This window comes from Mustela nigripes, chromosome 4, assembly GCF_022355385.1.
Source record: "Mustela nigripes isolate SB6536 chromosome 4, MUSNIG.SB6536, whole genome shotgun sequence".
Lineage (NCBI taxonomy): Eukaryota > Metazoa > Chordata > Mammalia > Carnivora > Mustelidae > Mustela > Mustela nigripes.
Window position 1 is genome coordinate 175,907,924 of NC_081560.1, and position 10,412 is coordinate 175,918,335.

A 10,412-nucleotide genomic window follows, 5' to 3' on the forward strand; every position below is an offset into this window, starting at 1 on the left:
AAAAGCCTCCTTTGTTCAGCACATGCCATCCCTCCCCCACTCCTTTACAGCCAGTGCGATGGCGGCCCCGCTGTGTTGTGGTGATGCCAAGGTACCAAGATGGCTCTGGGGCTCCTAGAAGGTCAACCTTCCCCGTGTTTCATCACTGGCCCAATGGGCATAGAGCTTGTGGTTTACCGTCTATCTCTGTGAGCACCCAAGGCCAAGGCAGAATGCCCAAGACTGAGAACAAGAGAACAGCCCGTTGCCCAATGCTGCAAGACACCCGAGCCAGCCCGCTCCTCCCCAGGTAGCACGCCTGTGCCTCTCCACACAAAACCTACCAAGACTGCCCCAGGCACCTTCCTTGCCGGATCTCCCTTCACGTCTGTACCCCCTCAAGGCACCCCCTGTACCTTTCCTGCAGTCACTCAGACAGTTTAATCCTAAAACACAGCAAGTAATTTCTTCCTTGATGAATTGCCCCTTTTCCACCCCACCTTCTAACCTGCTCTGAGGTAATTTCCTAATTCTCTTTGACAAGACAGTTTGCTCTTGATGGGGATTAAAGGTTATTTTTAACCTGAACCGCACACAAGGAAATGATGCAATCATTTCTTTGAGCTGGCTGAATGGTTCCTCTTTTTGGGTCTTTGAATTAACATGATCCTGAACTTTCCGTTGTTTCTGGCCTTTGTGAGTACTTTCGAAATCACAGAATAAAGTCCACCGCTTCCAACGCAAAGGGTTGGCGAGCAGTGATTGTTTCCTAAATGATTGGCTTTCTTGTCAGCTGTAGGCCCCGGTGGTAAAAATCAGAAGGATTTTAAGTCATCACACACCCTCGTGAAGATCCCTCACCTCGAAAAAGGTCTCCTGCCTCCTCCTGACCCCCTTCCCAGAGCTGCCTGCAATCTGGAAGGAGGAAGATTCATTAATTCGACTCGACCGCCGCCCCCCACCCCACCCCAGGCTGTTTCCGGAGCATCAAGTTGTCCGAGGCCCTTCCCATCTCTTGTCTAGACCTTCTCAACAGAAGGTAGACGTTTCTCAGTCTATCACCATTTATAAACTATTTGTGCCTTTAAGTCCATACGTTTATATCGGGGTTTCTCAAGCTCAGTGCTACTGAAACGCTGGGCCAGGTTGTTCCTCATTGTGGAGCTGCTAACGCATCCAGAATGGCTCGCAGCTTGCCTGGCCTCTACCTATGAGAGACTGATACCGAACCACACCCCCTCCCCAGCCCAAGTTACAACAACCGAAAATATCTCCAGACATTGCCACATGTCCTCCAGGGACACAAAAACTGCCCCCCCCCCCCCGGGATTGAGAAACACTGGCCTTTATGTTGTTTTAAATGACAAGTTCCTTCTGGACCGGAACTAACCCAATTTGTACAGACTTCACAACAGGAAGGTGTGGAGAGGAGACTGTTTAATGATGATCACAATCACGAAAAATGGAACGAGGATTTTTGGCTCACGTTTAAAGAAAAGGGAAAATTTTAACAGATGATCAAGTAAACAGTGGAGAGAATAGTCTTGTTCAACCTCCCATTCTGATCGATAGGATGAAAACGGCCATCTCCCGCCCTCTTCTATGAACCGCCCAGAGGAATTACAAATCTGTTAAAAATGTGTAAGAAAGCACTCGTCCCCTCATAGTTAGACTGCTCCCACAAAATAAGGTAGGAGGCAGGTGGAGTGAAACCACGCACAGCAGTGTGAGTGATGGCGAGCCCCGGAGTGGAGAGTCGGTGCCCGGATAAACATTCCTTTGCAATTACTGTTCTGTCAGTCAGAGAATGAGGGCGGCACCCCAGCCCCTCGCGAGCTCTGGCCCTCATAAAGTATTTCCAGTATCTTCCATGGGTGGAAAAGCAAAAGATAGCTATGAACTCATAGATCATTATAACTGCTGCTGTTTTTCATCTATTCAAGTGGCATTAAACTGCTGGGTTTGGAAAAGACAAGCTTCTAAATGGTCTCTTTCTGGCCCGCTCTCCAGACAAAAGAACAAAACCTTTTATCAGCTAATCTGATGAATTACACGGGTTATTTTTATTCTATTTATAAGAGACAAGGCATGTAGGTCCTGCCTGTTCTTACATGCATTGGTTAACAATTCAATTAAACAAATATTTATTGAAATCCTGGGCAGAGCAGCTAGACAGTCACCGGTCACTGCAGTCAAAATACCCAGTGAGTGAAAAGTGAAGATCTGCCCCCTGGGTTTACATTTTGAGTTCTCTAACAATTTGTTGTGTGTTTGTATTATACCCCCATACATACTCGACTTTGTATACTTTAAATTCTGTGAGTTTCCAGAGAGGTTTAAAAAGGATGGATTTAAAAAGAATGATTCCAGTGGATTCCAAGGTCTGAGCACCCACAGATGATGGAGTAATTCAGAAAGGGTTTATGGACACATGGCTTTTGAAATAAGGATGGGTAATTCAAAGCAATATCAATGGTGAGATTTTTTCCCCAATTATAAAATTAATACATGTTTCTATTTTTGATTTTTTTTTTTTTAATATGGAAACTCAAAGGAAAGCCCAAGGGGAAAATGGTCTCCATAAGCAGTGGAAGGTCAGGACAAAATCCCAGGACCTAGCAAGCTAGAGAAGGCAGAACCTGAGAAGCCACCAAGGATCATGGCGTGGAGGCCCGAATGGCAGACCTATGGAGGAGGGCAATGGGGAACTATTGATGGTTGAATGTTCAGGGCATCCTCATGTCAGAGTCAAGGTACCTCTGAGGTCATAGTGGTTCTGCTCAATTTTCAGATGTGGAGCTAGAGGATTTAAGGTCTGCAGTAACTTGTCCAAGGCCATGTAGCCAGTAGATGAGACAGGTGGGCACTCCCAACCTCCACATATCTCACATCAAGTGGGAATTGAGTGGTGCAAGACAAGGACTGTGATTTAGAACACCACGTGTCCAATTGTGGCAGATATACCTTTGACCCAGTGGAATATATCACAAGATTCCACAGGCACAAGAAAATGATCTTACTTCGTTTGCAGACAGAAGACCCATGGACAGGCCAAGGTCAACTACAAATAGCAGGTGGTTCAGCAGGGCCCTTTGACAGAGGGTACCTTCCATGGCTTCCAGGTACCCAGCATGACACACCTATCGAAACTGTTGTGGACTATCTGGCTAAGAGCCAGCCTGCTCACCAGGTATGATGGCTGGAACTTCAATACTTTCCTGAATACATCTAGGATGTACTCCCAGGTTGCCATGCCCCTAGGCAGGAGTCATGCCAAGAGAGGACAATACGTCAAAGGGAGAACCATGGGTGTGAACAGGGATAATAGTGCCCAGTGCTACAGAAAGGGCATAGTGCACAGGGCAAATGGTTTTGACTTCTGTGGAGATCTGTGAGGAAGTGCTTTTGGATGGCAGTGGTGGGAAAAGCTGGATTGTTTAGGGTTACAGAGGGAAAGAGTAATGACTAATACACTGGGTATGATCTACTCCTCCTGGAAGCACATGGAGGAGGAGGAAAATGAGAAGTGGTAGTAGGATCAGGAAGATCTGTTCAGGGCCAGCGAGATGTGAAACTTTGTCCTTCAACAGCGTCCAACAAATGCTTTCTCTGTTGTCTCATAGATGCCAGGCAGTGTACAAGAGTCTGAAGAGTCACCCATGAATACTGACAAAATTCCTGTCCTCATGCTGCTGATATTGGGGGAAGGAGGTTGGAAAGGATGGGGAGGAGGGAAAAAACACCAATAATGAAAATAAACGTGTAAATATAAATAAGGTAATTTCAGATAATGATGTGAAATGTCAATGACAGATCAATGAAAAAACAGATATCTGTATAATAAGATCAAGATTAGTGGAGTCTGGGGGAGGGGCGGTGAGATAAGGCATCCCTAAGGAGGTAGCACTGGAATTGAAGCTTCACAAGTGATGAGGAGCTGGCATGCAGTTTCTGACAGAGGGGGTGAGCTCAGAGTCCCTGTGGCAGGTCCCGATTCAACCGACAGAAGGGCCAGTGTGATAAAACAGCAAGGGAGAAGGAAGGAAAGGGGAGGCAGCAAACCGGTTACCACAGGCCAGCACAGAGAAGTCTGGGGTGAATTCTAAATGCAGTGGGAAACCACTGGGGAGCTTGAAGTTGGAGGGCTGTGATCTTTTTAGGGGTTTTTTTGTTTTTTGGTTTTTTTTAAGATCATATATATCTTTTTTTTTTTTTTAAGATTTTATTTATTTGACACACAGAGAGAAAAAAAGATCACAAGTAGGCAGAGAGGCAAGCACAGAGGGGGAAGCAGGCTCCCTGCCGAGCAGAGAGCCTGATGAGGGGCTTGGCCCCAGGACCCTGAGATCATGACCTGAGCCAAAGGCAGAGTCCCAACCCACTGAGCCACCCAGGTGCCCCAGAATCTTTTTAAAAAGCCATTCTCAGCCACAGAACAGAGAATAAACTCTAGGGCCAGGAGTGGAAGTTGCTGGCTTAGACCAAGGGAGCACAGGGAAAAGGTGACAAGATGGCAAAGACAGAGTCCATGGCACTTGCCAATGGACTGGATGTGGGGAGAGCTAGAAAAGGGAAAAGTGAGGGTGAGCCCTAGGGCCTCCACTGGAGTCACTACATCATGGCAGCTGGGAAGGCTGGAGGAGGAGTCTAGAGGGAGCAGAGAGTACCAGCTTCAGTGTTGGATAAGTCAGCTGTGAGACGTCTGTATGTCAGGCAAGATTTGAGGTAGACAGTTGGGAGGAATCCAGCAAGGGCTACAGATTTTAGAGTCGTCAGTCTATGGATGTTAAAACAAACAAACAAACAAATAGTTGGATTAAAAACAGAATTACCAGGGTGCCTGGGTGGCTCAGTGGGTTAAAGCCTCTGCCTTCAGCTCAGGTCATGATCTCAGGGTCCTGGGATTGAGCCCCGCATCGGGCTCTCTGCTCAGCAGGGAGCCTGCTTCTTCCCTTTCTCTCTGCCTGCCTCTCTGCCTACTTGTGATCTCTCTCTATCAAATAAATAAATAAAATATTTTTTTAAAAAATAGAATTACCATATGATCCAGCAATTCCACTCTTAAGTATAGACCCCAAAGAATTGAAAATAAACTTGTACACAAATATTCACAGCAACACTATTGAAAACAGCCAAATGGTAGAAACAATTCAAGTGGCCATCAACAGTTGAAGGGATAAATGAAATTCAGAATAACCTCACAATGAAATACTATTCAGTCATGAAGGGGAAGAAAGCCCTAACACTGCAACAAAGTTGATGAACCTTGAAAGTACTGTGCTAGGGGAATACTTCCTTTTATACGGAACATCTAGAATAAGCAAATCCAGAAACAGAAAGCAGATTAGTAGTAGCCAGGGAATGGGGAGTGAATGCTAAATGGGTACAGAGGTTTCTTTTGGGGTGATGGGAGATGTTTTGGGACCACATGGAATAGCAGTTGCACAAGAATGTGAATGTATTAAGTGCCACTAAAGGGTACACTTTAAAATGGTGAAATTTATATAAATGGATATTTTACCGTGCTAAAAAAAGAAAAACAACAACAACAACAACTAGGCCATGGGATTGGATGAGATGACCTAAGGAGAAAGTCTCCACTCTGGAGAATGGAACGAGCCCCAAGCATTCCAGCATTGAGAGGGCAGGCAGAAGAGGACTAGCCAGCAAAGAATGTTCACAGGTACAAACCGGGACACAGGAGGAAAAGTGGAGAAGCAGCTCTCCTAGAAGCCAGAACAGAGCTGTGATTCTGGGACAGTCAGGTGGCCCTCTGTGTCGATGTGTGGTTCAGGGGGCTGCTGCCACGGTCACCTGCTCTGAGATGGAACCATCCTGCACTCTGATCAGCACTGCGTCAGAGTGCTCCTATCCCCAGTGTTGACAACACGGTGTCTTGTCCAAATGTCTGCCCATCTCCAACATGGGAAATGGATCCCAGGGTAGTTTTCACCTGGACCCCCTTATTGGGAGTGAGGCCGACCGAGTATCTCTGCAGATGGTGGGGGCCACCTGTCTCTCTTTTGTTGAAAGCTATCTGATTGTCCATTTTCTGTTAAGCTGTTAGTCTGCTCATTCTTTTATTTTTTCCCAACTTTTATTTATTTATTAAAAGATTTTATTTATTTATTTGACAGACAGAGATCACAAGTAGGCAGAGAGGGAGGCAGAGAGAGAGGGGGGAAACAGGCTCCCCGCTAAGCAGAGAGTCCAATGCAGGGCTCGACCCCAGGACCCTGGGACCATGACCTGAGCCAAAGGCAGAGGCTTAACCCAGTGAGCCACCCAGGCACCCTTAGTCTGCTCATTCTTGATTTTTAGGAGCTCTTTGAGTCTCTAGGAGCCAGTCCTTTATACCATGCCTTCTCTTGAAGCTCTGTTCTCTTTGCTTCCTCAACAGAATTCTCTTATAGGTCTTCTCACATCTCCAAGGTCTCATCCCAGCATCCTGGATGTTTTTCTCTGGGTATGTGGCTTACTTATCCCCGCTGTGCCGCGGCATGTTAGCTCCCCATCTTTGGCAGCCTCATGTCACCACATGTCCTTCTAAGGCATCCCTCCCTTTCTCTCACTGCCTCCGCCATCATTCTGATTACAGCTGTGTGCCAAAAACTCCCTAAACTATGCGTGACAGGATGTCAACAGAGGACTTTTCTGATGCTCAGTGTGGGCTGAGAACAAAGTCTGTCAGGCACCCATGCATTCTAAAGAGAAGGGCAAGGCCATCCATGAAGACCCTGCAGGGGGTGACCCAAAATACTGCACAAGGGCCCAGCCCATCATGACCGTCTTAACCAGAGGCTTGAGTGTTGCTCCTAGGCTCTTTGGAGAGGACTGGCTCTTTCCCACCACCCTCAAACCAAGCAGGAGGCATTAAGAGAATCTTCTGGAGAGCCTGGCTTATGCCTTATGAAATTGAGGGGATACAGGATCAGCTGATTAATGCTAGAAAAGCTCTACATGTGAAAGGCTGGCTTGCTGCCTGGGCCCCTGGGGAACAAGTTCAATTCTCACCAATGCTGTGGTGCCCCCAGTTAATGGGGTTGGTCACAGAAATTGGAAGAAAATTCTGAAAGTGTTGATAGGGCATGACTATTGACTATGTAGGAAGTTGAGAGGCAGACCTGACATGGTAACAGTGGAAGAGAGGAAATGCTGAACAGGCAGAATTTGGTAACTCACGGGGAACTGTCCCTATGCATTCATGGAAAACATCCTTACAAATAATAAAGTTTTTCTAAAAGCTAAACACAGAAAACATTCACATGGTATTATGCATAGTATTGACTTAAGATTTTCTTACAGCAATTGAATTTGGATTTTAGTTTCCAAAAAATGAAGGTGTTTCAAAACAGGAAAAAAATAAAATGAGGCTTTATTTTAGAGTGGTCAAGAGCTCTGGCCTTGGAGTCCCACAGCTGGGCTGGAAGTCCCCTCTGCCATTTACAGCTGTGAAACTTTGGGCAAATCACCAACTACACTGAGCCTCAGTTTCCTCCCTTACAACACAAACATAATACCAGACAAGGCCATTACCAGAAGTAAATGACACATCGCAAAGGACACCCTTACAATAGTGTCTGGAGTTGAGTCACTGGCTCTGACCAGTCCCTAGTGACATCTGTCACTGATCATCAGGGAAATGAAAATCAGAACCACAAAGAGATACCCCCTCACACCTGCTAGGTTGGCTCTGATAAAAAAGACAAGCAATGACAAATGTTGGTGAGGACACGGAGAAAAGGGAACCCTGGCACAACGTTGGTGGGAATGGAAATTGGCGGAGCCATTATGGAAAAAAGCATGGAGGTTCCTCACAACATTAAAAACAGAACTACCGTGTGGTGCAACAATCCCACTTGTGGGTACATATCCAAAAGAATTGAAATCAGGATCTCAAAGAGATACCTGTACTCTCATGTTCATTGCAACATTTCTCACAATAGCCAAGACACAGAAACAACTTAAATGTCCTTTGACAGATGGAGAGATAAAGAAAATGTGATAGATAGCTACAATGGAATATTATTCAGCCGTGAAAAAGAAGGAAATCCTGCTGTTTGGACAACAGAAATCTGGAAGGCATTATGCTCAGTGAAACAAGCTAGACAGAGAAAGTCAAATACTGTGGAATCTGAAGCAAAACAAAATAACAACAAAATTTCTTAGAAACAGAGAATAGGAATGTTGATACTGCAAAGTAGGAAAGACTTACCTATGCTAACTATTCAAGGTGATAGATGCTCTATTTTGGTCTTGGTGATCATTCCACAACCTATATGTATATCAAATCATCACATCATATATGTATTTGTCAATTATTCCTCAATAAAGTTGGAAGGACAGAAGGGAGGGAGATTGGAAGGGATGAGTGGGAAACTCTCTAAAGGTAAACTTCTAAGACAGGGTCCAAGTCTTTCATACAGACTTACTGTCCTACATCCCATGGCAAGTGGGTTTTTACAGCCGTATATTACCATTAATACTGTGACAATTATGATACTTCCATCAACAAAAATATAAAGATTCTTTGGCACTCAGAAGTGTCGGCAGACGTTTTGTATGGCCACAGATGATGTTTTCAATAAAGAGAAAAAGAAACAGGAAAAAGAAAGAGAAAGAGAATGCAACATAGATCTGTATCTGTTACATTGCTTTGGAAAAAAACGCATATGCCCTATGATTCTATTCTCAGTTTTTAATTTTGGTTGTTTGGTTTGGTGCTTTCTGACGGATGCTGCTAACTTTACGAAATTTCCAAAGAAAGTTCTCTGTAATGGGTTCTGAAGGAAATTGAGAGGAAAATAAACCAAACTGAAGTATGGAAACACAGCTTGGGAGTTCAGAAAGACTATTTGTTCATCATAAATTCAGTTAAAAATATAGTTGCCCAAACAGATGACTGAATAATACTCAGATGCACAGATTCGAGCTTTTCTTTAAGTGCCATCTTACACAAGATGCTTCTACTGAACTAACCTCGTCATTACAAACACTTGGATGTGACATTTTAAAAAATACCATTTCGTACACATCTAAATCCATGCTGTTTACATAGCGCGCACGTAACAGATTCATCTGTAAGGAGGAGCTGGCGTTCCTGCAACACCGAATGCCGCACTGTGTTAGAGAGATCCTCGAATTGTCAGACTCAGGCGTCGGGTTCCAGACTCAGCTCCTGTCGCAGATGCGCCCAGGACAGCTGTGAGCCATTTCTGAACATCGAATGGCAAGATGAATGCTCAGCGTGAGTTCTTGGACCTTAATCAGGTGGGGCTTTTTTGGGTTTCGTGTTGTGGGCATAAAGCCAGGTTCACTTGGTCCACCGCCACGCACAGGTTAAAATATTATCAGCTCCGTCATCAGCGTCCACAAAGGACAATTAGCTATACCACTTAAGGGTAGATAAGATTAGAACATTCACGAGCTTCAGTTTCCGTAATAAATCTAAGCTGATATACTGAAGGGAGTTATTTCTTAGTCAACCCCCTGCTTGCCAATCGTTTAGGATCTCTCAATCAAAATCATTCCTTCAAGGTCATAAAAATCCTGGTAGTCAATGGATTCTAACTGAGTGAGGACCTGAGTGTATCTTGCCTCAAAGGCCAGCTCTGTTCCTCAGTCATAAAGGTTTGTTATGTCTCTCCTACCCAGTTATTTGCTGTCTGTTACCCTAATTCTGGTTCAGGAAAAATAACACCCCTGCTGCAGCTGTGGAGAACAACTGTTTGTGTGTCCACACAATGTCAAAACCACCCGCTGAAAAGTGGTCCACACAACCAGCTGAATGGATTGGCCGATTTTCCCCCCCTGAAATGCGAATTATTAACATATCCCCGAATTTTTCTATTTCACTAGCAAGACAATAGTTGAGTTTCTTGGTGTGTAATGCAAACCATAAAAGAGCAGGGCCTTTAACCCCACCTGGAAGCACACAGTAAACAGGGATGTGCCTCGCGTGTATCCTTCCCCCTCCACATGAAGACCCAGGCTACTTACTCAGCACACAGGGGAACTTGATCTGTCCACATTCAGCTGCGGGCACTCGTGACTCTGTGGCCGGCTGTAATCCTACAACAAAGGTCACTGTTCTCACCAGGGTCTGGACGCCACTTAATCAGGAGCCATCTCTACTGTGAACTAGGAGAAGTCATTCTGATGCCCTCTGTCCTAGAAGACATAATAGAACGTTCTGGAACACAGGTGACTAGAGCTTGTGCATAAGGCATCAAACTTTCCTACATACAAGTAGCATCTTGCTCTGGGTTGAATGTGTCCCCCCAGAACCCCCAATCCCTCAGAATGTGACCCTATTTGAATCTCCAAATGTGATCTTTACAGAGGTAATGGAGATAAAGTGAGGTCATTATGGTGGGTCTGATTAATAGGACAGGTGTACTTATCGGAAGGAGAAATTTGGACACAGATAGGCA